This window comes from Chrysemys picta, chromosome 16 (genome assembly GCF_011386835.1).
Source record: "Chrysemys picta bellii isolate R12L10 chromosome 16, ASM1138683v2, whole genome shotgun sequence".
NCBI classification, from domain to species: domain Eukaryota; kingdom Metazoa; phylum Chordata; order Testudines; family Emydidae; genus Chrysemys; species Chrysemys picta.
Genome location: NC_088806.1, coordinates 29419580 through 29433405, shown reverse-complemented (window position 1 = coordinate 29433405; position 13826 = coordinate 29419580).

Sequence of the window (13826 nt, the reverse complement as noted above, 5' to 3'; positions counted from 1 at the left end):
GCCTGTCTGTGCAGTCGGGAGATGGGCTGCAGATTGGAAGCACTCGACCTGAGTGGTGGAACTAAATGACTGACACTCATCCACTGCCGCTGCAGCCCCTTGGCTGATAAGAGCCATGTTGCTAAGTTACATAAGCCCCTTAAACACAGTATTTAAAGTGCTTGCATTAAGGGCAGCACAGGAAAATCTCAACAGAGTGGTGTGCCCAGTGGTAGCTCTATGCCATATATCACCCTTTCTGCTTCCTATAGGGGATTACACATGGCTAATTTATCCAGCATTTCTTGGCTCCGTTCACCGACAAGTGCAGGTGAAGTTCAGATTTCCCCCTCCTCCCCTCATGTCTCCTCTTGTTTTTGTTTGCTCCCAGGGAGACACGCATGCGGGATTAGCTGCTACAGCAGCAGAATAGATAAAGTTCCTGCTAAATGCAGCATCTCCTTGCACAGAGAGATGAACCCATTTTACAGCAGTTGCGGTGAAGCTTTTTTCCTTGTGGGTTGGGGAAGGGAAGGAGTGTTCCTCTTAAATCCTCAGCTAGCAAAGGGAAACTCTGAACAGGAGACTGTAGAAGTACTGTGTCGTTCTCAGCTGCTCAGAGCACAATGCATGCACAGTGCACTAAGCTGCAGGGTCTCCCTGCTTTTGCTTCTACCAGCATAGTTCTTCCACAAGCTCCCCGTGAGAATCTGCAGATTCGAGGACCTGATTTAGTTGAAAGTGCTCAGTCCCTAGAACTGTAGGTTTTCAGTTATGCAAAGAATTTGGCCTATGTCTGATAGCAAGATTTTGGTAGTTCCTTCCCCACACCATTTTCCATGGCAGGTCTCAACCTGGGAACAGATTGTGGTGCCTCATGTTTTCAGAGAGGCAGTGGGTCTGGTGGATGAGGCACTGGACTGGGAGTCAGGAGATTTGGTTTCTATTTTGGGTTTGCCACTGACCTGTTCTGTGACCGTGGGCCAATCACATCAGCTCTCTGTTCCCCTTCCACCATCTGGGCTTGTCTACATCATGCAGCTTTTAGCGACAAGGCTGTGTTGGCACAGCATTGTCACTGAAAGTTAGCGTGTGTAAATGCAAAACTTCCAGCCCCGCGAGCGGCGTTAGTTTTGTCGGCAGGAGAACGCTCCTGCCAACAAAGTCGCGTTCACACTGCCACTTGGGTCGGCAAAACTTTTGTCTTTCACGGGAGGGCTTTTTTAAGTACCCATGAAAGACAAAAGTTTTCTCAGGGTAGACATACCCTTTGTCTTGTTTAGACTGAAGGCTCATTGAGGAATGGAATGTCTTTTACTATATGTTTGTACAATACCCAGAACAATGAGGCCTGATCTCATTTGGGGTGTGTAGGTGCTACACTACATTTCTCTATGGAAAAAGCATCTCCAGTTTTGGGGCACTTGTGGAAAAAGTCAAGTTAAAACCGAATAAAATGTGATTTCTATCCCCGTTGTGCAACGATTTCACCAGTCCTGCTCCTGCATACTGATTGGGCCGAAGTGCTTGGCCTGCTAAGTGGTCCTGCCAAACCAATCCAAAGCTGCAGCAGAGCAGGGTGAAATGATTGCAGAGACAAGGTGCAACTCTCACCTGCTTTGGCAGCATCAAACACAGGTTGGGTTTGGCGTTAGTCTTGCTAACCTTTGGAATGAGGTGATGCCTGTTTTCATGTGCAACTGGGTCCAGTTTTTGTTTTTTGCCCTGGAAAGAGGCAATTGTGCAGCTTGGAATGGTTTTGATGCAAAACCAGGGGAAGCTCAGCTTTTCTTTGAGTTCATTCCAGCTGGAAACCAAGGGAAACTTGAGAGGAAGCTGAAATTCCCTCCCACCCCCAAAGTCAAAGCCAAGGATAATATTTCCCTAAACCTACTGCAAAGCACCATGGCTGCGTTTTTCACAGCTGCCTTTGTGGTGGAACTGAGAAGAGAGGCGCATGGGGAGATTGAACGGCTGCAGTATCATAGAGAAGCAAGACTGCTAGACAAATAATAATAAAAATCTGCTTTCTAAAGTGGCGTTTACACTGATCTCTCCACGGGGCTGGAGAGTTGGCAACCAGAGCACATTGTTAAATAGAAAAGCTTGACCCCTAGCCCTGGATTACTGTTTAATGATCTGAACCTTGTGTGCCATTCTTCTAATCCATCAAAGATGTGCTCGCAGCTCACTTGGGGGTGATAACATTGTGCTCCTGTGAAGGAGAGAGGCTTTTTGTAACGGGGGATTTTCCTGCAAATGGTTTTATTTTTAGAATTGGCATTTGGGAAGGGGAAAAGGGCAATATATATTTTTAGCGGGATGTATATGCAGATAAGATAATTGATGCAACTGTTCCAGGGCCGCATTGTTCTCCCATTTAGGTGAGTTGGCAAGCCAATGAATCGTTTCCATCATAGGGACAAAGCGGGGGAGATGCTTTTGCGATGGTCATAGAGTATATTCTAACAAAGCCATTCCAAGGACTTTACTGCGGGGCAAAGCTATGTTTGGACCAGAATCCTCGGAGGTCTCCATGTGCTGGGATGTTGTATACATCACATCTATACTGATGACAACACAGCCCCTGTGGCCATTTCTGTGACAAGAGCCCATTGAGATCAAATGGGCTGCATCTGTTACTACCACTGTGCTTTCCAAGTTTCCTTGCGGCTGTAACTCCAGTGGGGTGTGGATGTGGAGGTGACATGGAACACTGCCTGTCACCTTACTGCTGTCAGAGAGCAGCACAAACTGTGGGCTCCTTGGGATACACAGGTGAATAGGCCTGATGGAGCGAGTCACCCAGGCAGTGCAGGACAAGGCTGGAGGGAGAGATGCATTATTACTATACCAGTCTCCTGCCATTTGGCTTCTCCCCCCCCCCCCCCCGCCCCAAGCCCACTTGTTGTCACAAGAATGCCTGGAATGAAAAACAACTATTTGTACATGTTATTGATTACCTGGCTCTTTTGCAAGAAAACTCCGGTAACCTTTCCATGAAGGCTGCAGTAACAGGCTCCATGGACTTTCCAGCCGCTGTCGGAGCTGCTTAATATTTAAGACAGCAGAAATACCAAATCATCTCGAATCGCATTTGCGGACAGCATATCTAATCAGGTGCTTTCTTAATATTTCCCCCCTTACTTTCTTTTCAAATGGGAGGGAAAGAGAGACCGAGCTAGACAAGGAGATAGGAGAAAGACGCACAATGAGAAATGGGGAGCTGAAGAGATGGAACAAAGGCAGGAGTGAGAACAAATGGATACAGAGCAGGGGAATAGCATAGCTAACCTTTATATAATGAGGTGGTCAGGGGGAATCTTCCAGGGGATATGGGGGACTGATGAATTCTTTGCTTCCCTTGAATACTAGTACACCTCTACCCCGATATAACGCTGTCCTCGGGAGCCAACTTGCTTTGATCCGCCGGAGTGCGCAGCCCCGCCCTCCCAGAGCGCTGCTTTACTGCGTTATATCCAAATTCGTGTTATATTGGGTCACATTATATCAGGGTAGAGGTGTATTCTTAATAGTGATTGCATAATATTTTCCATTTCCATATGTACCCTTCACCCCAAAGCACTTGACAAGTCTTGTCGGTTCCAGTTGTACATGGGTGTATTTTCCCAGGGGTGCCCCTAGCTGCACCTGTTTGTCTGAGGGCATAACCAGATGCAGTATGGATCCAACACCACCGCAATGCAGCTGCTGCTGGGGAGGAGGAGGAAAGTAGACTATACAATAGGGATGGGAGAGGAGGGGTTTTGGCTGAGGAGGCAAACTCCATCTCTAGCCAGCAGTGACTGAGATAATGTCCATGTTTAGTAGACTGGCCTTCAGTGATTAGTCTCGGCTGCAGGTGAAGCCTAGAGGATTTGAGAATATTCAAGAGGATGAATTAACTAAGCTTCACACAACAGTGAGGTGGGTATCTTTAAGTATCATTCTGGCCATTTGAAGATGGGGTTCTGTGGCACAGAGAGGGGGGGGTAAATGTCTCCTGGCAAGTCAGTGACCAAGATGGGATTAAAACTCTGGTCTCCTCATTCACGTTCCTGTTCTCTGCATCTAAGGACTAGGCCATGTTGCCTCCCTCCTTGAGTATTACTTGGGCTTGCAACATGCTTTCAGGTCCTCAGAAGGATGATGATTTATATAGTAACTAATGTACTGGACACATGCAGATGATGCAAAAGCAGTCTGTGTATGGTGTAGGTGGCGCTTTTGAAATAAATTCACTTTGGCTATGTGTGGCGCTTTGAACATTGGACTGATCCACTTTAGTCAGGCACCAGTCTTCACAGGAACCAAATTTCACTCCTATCTGCTCTGTTGGTGTGCTCATCCAATGAGGGGTTGAACGCAATGCCATGTCACTTATTCAGCCAGTTCCCACTGAGCAGCACCGTTGGCATTTACAACGTTCAAGAGCAATTCATGCAGAGTTTAAAAAAAAAACCTTGAAGACGTTGGTCAAATCCATTTGAATAACCAAATAAACTAGAGGAACCTTCAATACGCTCAGGGTTATTCCATGTACAGGAAAAGATGCTAACACCATCAGTTAATTGTTTGCTGTAAATTATCCTCTCCGCTTCATTTATTAGCAGTCTTTTTATTGATGAAAAGCTCTGTGGCCCCATTAATTAAATCCAAGAAACGCAATTCTAAAGGCTGCCGCAAGGCTTCTCTCCCAGCATTTCTCATGTAAAGGTACTAATCTGAACTGAAATGGACTTCCAGTCCTTGCTGTGTTTGTCTCGGGTCTCTAAATAATAATTCATCCATTGACCACTCATTTGTAGGCGTTATTGAAGGGTATTGAACCGAGTGCTTTTATACTAACCTTGATCAGATTCTTCAGCCAATCTAATCTTGAAATTGATTATAAAGTCAATATCTTCTAGCATTTTATTTTGATCTCCTTGGAACAGTCAGTGGGTGGTGTATGTGTCTGGTGCATTTGCTTTTTCTAATATCCAGTAACTTTATCCTCACACAAGTAGGATTGATGTTAACCCCAGTGATAGAAGGCTCTTGATACAAATCTTCAAAGCTGTCTCCTGGATACCCTTAACGTATTCATAACATTGGTATTTATGTATTTGTCTCCAAAAAAGCCCATAACCTTGGGGAAAAAAAAACATTTAAGGGGGGGGGAAGGGCTATAGTGATTAAAGAAAGATCTGTTCATTTGAGCAACATTAAATACAACTGGCATAATGACGGCTGTGAGATCTGATAGAATATAGAAAAGGCTGCAAATAAAAGGCTTGTATTTTTCCCTGATGTAACATAATGGTCACATTTTTCTTTCACAATGGTTTTTCTGAGATAAAGAACAAATTATACTGATTTGATTGCTACTTAGAAATACTTAAAATTGAAAAAGACAGCAGGTGGGCATGGTTAGGAAGGATGGTTATTTTAGCATAACAGATGCATGCATAAAACATTGCAGAGCCAATTTTTTAATCGTGAGACCTTAAAGATTCCAGACTCTTTCCTTGTGAGCTGGGGAAGGAATTGGGCGTGGAAGGGCAGGGGCACGAGTGCTGACACGTAGAAACAGAGGCAACTGGAGGTTTCTTTGCAAATAGTGTTTTCTGCCAGTGTTTGTTGGAGTACCAGCCTTTCTGTGCTGCTTGCAGATAAAGCAGAATGAAGTGCTTCCTGGCTACCGAGCTCTACGGGGTTGCACTGTCTAGGAGAAGCTAAAAGTGGGGAATGAATAGGAATGAGGAGTCAAATACAATGTTAGGAGGCATTTTTGGAACAGGGAAGTTTATACATCTGGGGAACGGCCTCCCAAAGGATGTAAGGAAGTTGAGAGATCTAAAATTGGACATGGAAAAGCCATGGTGAACATGTTATAGGGAACATTTCTGCTCTGGTCCCATGGATGGGATGGGGCAGTGGGGACCCACTTCCCATTATGCAATGGATGGCGCACTATTAACTAGTCATTTCTCAGCATTTTACAGCGCTTATTTTGTGTCTCTGTCCTTACTCTTTATTCTCCACTCTTAAGTACCTCAGTCAAACTGGCCAGCATCACAACCATGTCATGTGTCTCAGGCATATTCTCATGTCCTGGAGATACCTCCTCGGTGTATGTGAAACAGCCAGCAGCCTCCACCTCTAACACAAGGTATGTCCCAACTAAGGGAGCACGTCTCTGCAGCTCGCCTGGGTTTTGTCCCATCGTGACTGGCTATCTCCCCTGGAGAATGTGGAAGCCCGTTCTGAGGCAGACCCACTCTACAATGTCCTGATGTGCTAGCTCTGTAAATAATACCACCTCTCTGTGTTCCTCCCAATGTAACGGCTCTTGCCTCAAGATGCAGCAGGTGGGGCTTGGAAGGCCATGAGCTAATTGCCCCAGGTACACACACATACACCCCATAGCCCCAAGGCCAGTTGTCATACTGTCTGCACTAAACTGGATAGTGCCCACCATGGCTAATCTGCTGCTAGTCTCTTACATTGGTAGTGACATTGGGGTCTTTGCTCTGTGACTGGTTCCATGGCTCAGTGAGAAGTTGTTTTTTTTTTTTAAATCAGTTTATAGTTTAACAGACCTGTTCGTTTCAGTACACTAACAGCTATTTACCCTGCCTACGTCCCCTCAGAGCCAGCTTCTCTCAGCTCCAATGTGGATTTAGTGGGAGCAGAATCTTCGGGGTGGGGCGGGGGATGGGAAGAGGCAGGAAAGTTCTCTGCCTGAATCCACTCAAATGACGTGGGATTGAAAATCCAACTCTAATGTTCCTGGGTTTGCGTTCTGCCTGCCGGGGGGGTTAGTGGCTTGCTTTTCCTCTCACCTACTGCGTAACCGAATTGGCTTCAGTGGAGTTAGTCCTGATTTAGGCTTAGATAGGGAGAATGAGAATGGGGGGAAAAGGGAGGAGCAAAGACAGTGAGAGCGAGAGTGATTCTGACAGGAAAAAATATACATTTATCCCTCAGTCTCACCCCCTCGCTCCCTTTCTTTTTGTTCATCATTTTTGTTCCCCTTCTCAGTGCTCCCTCCAATTTGGCAACAACTTTTTGGCAATGGGGATGTGAACCCCAACACTGACCAGCTGCGGGGGTGTTGGGGACATACAGAATTCCTGCCTGAATTTCTAGGTGAGCCTGTGCCGGGCATCTTCCATTATTTAGGTAGCCTCTCCTTCACAAAATGAAGGATCACGTTTAGACTCTCTAAGCAGAGTGCTGACTGTGCTGAGAAACCAGGTTGCTGGCTCTCCAACAGCGCCAAGGCCTCCCATGCCCACCTGCAGCATTTCATCTGGATGTGAAAGGGTGGCAGGATTCAAGTGAGTATCCAGAACTGAAATAATTTCACCTATAAATCATCGTTTATCTAGGAATCTGAAACAAGTAGTTCTCTGCGTGTGTATTACATTTGTCACATAACAGACTATTTGTTACTGCTTTGCCTAGGTAAAATTGAATTGTGTTGAATGAAAACTCGCTGTACCACTCAATGGCTGCTAAGGCTTTTCTTTCTTTTTCTTTTTCTTTTTAATGATAGGCTGACACAGTGTGTCTAAATAAATGAGAGACTGCAACAAGCTTCCCATTATACTGCGCTTCAGCTGGGGAAAGGAAACCGCCCAACCAGCTTTGCTTCCCCAAGCTAATCAGACCTTTTTACAAACTCTTTTAAGTGCCATATGCAAAGGTGGCAGCAAGGTTGGTCTCATGTTTAAAGCACTGGAGTGGGGTGTCAGGGGCCTGGATTCAGTTTCCAACTCTGCCACAAACTTCTTGAAAGATCTTGGGCATGTGATTTAGGGTAACATTTTCAAAAGCAACTTAGGAGCCTTAGCCTCATAGAAAGTCAATCATTTTCTCCAAAGTGCTGAGTCACATTTGAAAATGGGATTTAGGATCCTAAATCCTTTAGGCGCTTTTGATAATCTGACTCTCAATCTCCCTGTGCCTCAGTTCCCCATCTGTAAAATGGGGATAAATCATATTATCCAACCTACTTCACAAACGGGTGGTGAAGATAAATCCATTAATGTTCTTGAGGTGTAGTACAGTTATAGGGGCCATAGAAGTGCCTAGATAAGTCATAATGTGTTCATAGCCTGGAGAGATGTGGGGTTGTATAGGCGCTTTCCTGTTTCTTGTAATAATACTCCCAAGAAAAAGAAAAGATATTTACAGCATATTAAAGCTGATCATCCAGAGAGTAAGTTTATTCAGCAATGACAGAAGGAGAATGTATTTTAATCTCCCAAGGGAAGTTCTGGAAACTCACCTGGATATTCTCTGCTAGAAAGGACAAAACATTAAGTGTCCCAAAGGAAGCAACCATGAAGGACTGGGAATGTGAGACTACAGTGGTCCTAATAGGAATTATATTATGGCTTATTTGTTTAGCAACAACAATGTCCTTGGTTCTGTACAAAACAGACTATGGTCCATACCTTGCAATCGGATCTTCATGGATGTACTCTTATGCCAGCATAGAGCTCTGTTGAAGTCAGCGTCTACCCTCATGGATCAACTTGCAGGATCAGGGTCTGAGAGAGCAGGTGAAGAGGAGACAGCCAAGAACAGAGTCCTGCTAGACTCCAGCCGCGAAGGGGTGGGGAGAAGACAGCACAGAAGAACCGTGCCTGGATAAGCAGACACATGGGCTAAAAATGCTCTTTGAAGAGAATGCTCTGTAATTTTTAATTATTTATACAATTAAAACAAAAATCACTTGTTTACTGAGAATTACCCAATGCTAATAAATGTGCGTTGGAAAATACTTAGTAAGCCTTAATTTACTTAATAGAACACTATATATAAAGTAAATGCATCGCTTAGTAAATCAATTAATTAGTACTTAATTACTGGAAATTACTATCAGTTACTGAGCATTACTATAAATTACTTACAGAATGGACTGCCCCGTTTGCCACTATAAACCATTTCAATGACTTATTTATAGTAACTTCCCGCCCCCCCTGCTCACCCATTCATGTGCTGTTTGACAGGAGAAACCCTTTCCCCCTGGTCTGTCTCTGCACCCACCCATGCTGAACATGCCACCTGTGGCCCCAGAATCTGAGACCCAAAGCAATGGAACATCATGGAGGCTGCATGCGCATGATTGATCTTGAGGGCAGGTTAAAACATAAGCAACTGAGTGGGGTCTGACAAAGCCAAGTCTAAACAGAGCAGAGACTATATGTCCCGGCTTATGCCTTGTTTCCCCACCCCCACCCACCTTTAGGCCTTTGGGTGCACAGGACCTGAATGGTATGCTCCCCATGCGGAGATGGAGACAGAGCCCCTGATAAAGTGGGGTGATGAATTTCACTCGTGCACGCGAAGAACTGTGTGAACTGCCTAGGTAAATCACTTCTAAGTATGGTGCCCACTGGAGGAGTGACTGCAGACCAGGAAGAGGTGTCCTGCGTGAAAAGAGGAGTAGACAGGCCAATAATGCTCTGAAACTGCTGCTGGTGTAACGAACATAATCGTGTCACTGTTACCTTGTCGTTGCCTCTGTTCGTTTGTTTTCTCACCTGTTTTCTCTTTCATATGCTATATAATGCCCCCAGTTTGGCTTATCAGTGAAGTTGGAACCCAGGACTTACAGTACTAAAAAATATAAGCTTCTCCTACTTGAGCTGAAGGCATAACTCCTCGAGCAATCAGCTGTAATAGGCTGTTATCCTCTTATGTGGACCAGCCACTTGAGCGTGGGAACGACCCAGTCACAGGACGGTGAGCTCTTTGGGGCAGGGCCACTTGTGATGTACACCACCTAGCACGATAGGGCTTGATCCAGACTGAGCCTCTAGGAGCTAACATAATGCGAATAGCCGCAGCAGCGTTGGGAGTCGATAACGAATCTCTAATGGCTGGAATCTTGTCCTACTTCACTTGTCACAGAGAAGCCTGGGGACCTTTTAGCTCAAAAGGTTGCTTTTTCTTAAGTCCCCGCCCCCATTAAAAATGGTAACTGCTGCTCAGACGTATAAACTCTCCTGTTTTCTGCCCTGACCCCTCCTTCTCCCTCACTTTTTTTCAGACAAGTCCCAGCAGGGTTTGTAAAATATCTGATTTTGACATCAGGTGCAGCTGAGCAGAGGGTGGAGCTAGCTCTGGGGAGAGGAAGGAGTTTGTTCAAGCTAGCAGCTGAGACAAGGAGCTCTGGTGACAGCAAAGTAGAGCTGGTCAAAATATTTTTGGCAAAAAGGGGATTTTTTGGTCAAAACTGAGGTTTGGTCAAAAACAAATGTTTTGCAACATCAATTTTTGATGAAAATATTCTGCTTTTTATTGAAAACTAGATGTTTGGTTTAAAAACTTTTTGATTAAAACTGGAAGTTTTTGGTTTAAATATTAAAACTTGTGGGTTTTTTAATGAAAACCCCAACATTTTTTGCTGAATGTTTTGCTAAAAATGATTTCTTTTTCATTGAAGCTTTTTGTCATGGTGAGGGAGGAGAAGCATTTTTTGGGGAGGTCTGGTGGAGAAAGAGGGAAAATTATTTCCAGAGTGTGTTTGCTGTAGGGTCATTCTGCTTATGTTTTGTGTTTGCAGATTGAAGACACACACACAGACTATGGACAAAGGCTGTGGTGGAGTTTGGTTAATTTGTTTTCTTCCACCTATATAAGAATATCCTACAAACAAATCTGAAACCCTAGTGAGGGTCTTTTATTTTCACTTGGTCTCCTGTGAAGTCCCAGGCACATGGACCTGGCTTTGCTTGGTAAGAGTTTAGAACCGAGGTACAGACTGGTCCAGGCTGGGCTGGATTCCCTCAGCATACAGCAACTGGAAATTTCTTCCTTTGTTTACCTTCAAAGACGCCAGGCTTAGGGAGCCTAGCAGAGACAACAACCTTCAAAAATCAAGGCCAGTTTTTTCCAAAATGGTTGCAGCTGCTGGGATCTCCTCATTGCTTCCATTCTGTGGCGCAAACAGAGAGAGAGAGCATGCACCCCATCCCAGAAAAGGGTAAGGTGAGAGCACTCACCCAGTGTGATAGCTGGAGTGAGACCCCAGGAGAGCTCCCATTCTGTGTCAGTCGCCTGCCATTGGAACCCCTAAACTCAGCCCAGGTGCCAGCAATGAGCTTTGGGAGTTTGCACAGCTGGGCTGCATTGCTCTAGTCCCCCGCTCCCATTCTGCAAGTTCCAGGGAGGGATTTGTTTTCAGGGCACAGTCATTTGAATGTGTTGGCTACATTTTGTGTCTGCAGATTCTTTCCAACTTGTAAATAGCCGCGTGGGCACTGATAGATGCCTCATGCTGAGCCAAGACTGCAGGGTCTCATGCAGCTCAGATTCCTGCTTGGAAAATGTGGGTCAGTTTGAGGGGATGAAGCAAATGGTCCGAGCAGAAAGCTCGACTATGGGCTCCTAGCGTCTGCCACTGACTCACTGAGAGACCTGGAACAAATTACCTCTCCCGCTCTGTGTCTGTTTCCCCAGGTGTAACATATGGACATTGACCGCTCCCATCCAGAGGGTCGTTAAGCCCTTTGCACTTTTAGAGCTCCAAGGATTGCAAAGTATTGTTGATAAATTGTAGTCCGTTGTGCGACCACACTTTGGTTCATTATGAAATATATTCAAGAGACCAAATAACCAATGTCTGTCAGGTTTATTAATATGGCTCAGGAAAAAGGTTCTATATGATACCAGTCTCTGAAGAGCCATCCTGTGCAGCGATGTTAATCACCCTACGCAGGTGAGCTCTCAAAGTTACACGTTTCAGCTGGCATTTATATGATGATTTTACAAGTTACAACTCTACACATTACTAAAATCCAACCCATTTGTTCCAGTTCCCTTATTGTTCTGTTCCTTCCTTATCTTTGTTTTGGATACTAGCATTCCAGGTACTGGTCCGTGAAGGTACCGCCGTAGCTTGTCCTAAGAAACAGAACGAATGCCTCTTGATTTTGACAAGTTTCCTATCTGCTTATGCCAAATCTTACTTCAGCAAATGCGAGGAGTTATGGGATACTGAGCACAAGTGAGCAGGATTATGGTTTAGGCTATATCACTGTTACAATATTTGTGTTTAATGTTATTGGTGCTTAATGCATACTAATGTATGGATGGTGCTGATCGTACATATTGTTAATATGATCTATATTTATATGCTAGCCAGCATATATTTGTGAACAGTACTGATGCTTCACATGTTGGATCAAGCATGTTAACTCCAGGGTATCTGCCTCACAGTGCAGGGCTTCTGAAACTAAAGCCTCTCCTCACAGAAGCTCAAAATAGAAGCTGGGTGCTTCCAGTGCATGCTAAAGGAATCCGGACAAGGTCCCACTTGCTGCAAATCACTGAGTGATGTGGGGGGAGGGGAGGCAGCACAGTAGAACTAAATAACCACATTTGGAACCAAAAAATGTGAGTAGCTAGTTTCAAATAACAAGCGACAGCTGATTTTGCCCTTTACTCCAAAAGGCAGCTCCTGCTATCAAGGGACCACCATGCTCCAAAGGTGTTGCCAAGGAACCGAGAACAGGCGTGTGGGGGGGCCTTGTTGGTGCTGCGGAAGCATTTCTGGGATTTGCCTGACTATTTTGGGATAGGATAACGCTGTCAAAGCCTTGCTCACGTGGTGTACCACCAGCCCCAGCACAGCTGTGTTTTGCTTAATTCAAGTGCAGTGCTGGGGAAGAACCTCTCCGGTCTGCCATCGAATGAAACAGCTATGCTTAGGGTAAACAGGTTTCTTAGCTGTTTGCAACTGTCGCCCTCTGGAAGCCTGGAAAAGGATGACTGCTGCTAGTGACAGCTAGCGAGAACTCTCATTACATTAGCGCAAGTGGTGGAGCGCACCGGTGCTTTTTAATACTCTGGAGGGCACGTGTAGAGTTTGCAATGTTAAACAGAGTGGGATAAATTAATTAATTCAGGCTGCTTTGACTGGGCAGAGATCACATGGCCCAGTTTCTGTTCCGTGGCTGGATGAGCATTATCTTTAGAATCCATTTTCTGGCACAACTACTCCTCATTCCAGATGGGTGTAGTGTGAGCATTCTGCAGTATTCACTTTGCTGGCCACTTCTGTCACTGCTCCAGCCAGTACATCTGTTTGCTGGGATAGTCACAGGAAGTGCCCCTTTTGGATTCAGAGTAAACAAACTCATTTAAAAATTCTGAGGAAGGTTAGTGGCAATATTATTTGCAGTATCTGCCTAGCTGTGGGGCCAAACGGATTCCTCTACTCTGCTTTAGAGCTCCCAGTATAAACTCAGTCAAGTGCTGGTGAGGGAACACTATGGAACATGTGGTGGTCTTTCCTTGTCTCTGCTTGTCAGGTTGTTTCAAAGACTTACGATGTGCTCTGCCCTTTGGAGCATTATTATTATTTTATTACTTTATTCCAGTCTCAGACTTTTCTCAGTGCTGTGTGGAAAAGGAGGGGATTAGATCACAAAAACAAGCAGGTTGCAGAGTACTCAGCATGCACAAGGACAAGGAGGCAGGGAACAAGACAGCAAATGAAAATCCCTGTGCTTTCTGGAGAAGTTGTGATAACTATTGTGACAGACCCAGACCAGTGGGGTACGGGAGTCTGGTAGAGGGCAAATATACTGGTCACTGGATGAGTAGTTTTCTGTTCCCTGAGTGACCAGAGCAGGGGCTGCACTAGAGTAATCAGGAACCTGCTAGAACCAGTTAAGGCAGGCTAATTAGGACACCTGGAGCCAATTAAGAAGAAGCTTCTAGAATTAATTAAGGCAGGCTAATCAGGGCACCTGGGTTTTAAAAAGGAGCTCACTTCAGTTTGTGGTGGGAGTGTGAGGAGCTGGGAGCAAGAGGTGCAAGGAGCTGAGAGTGAGAGGGTGTGC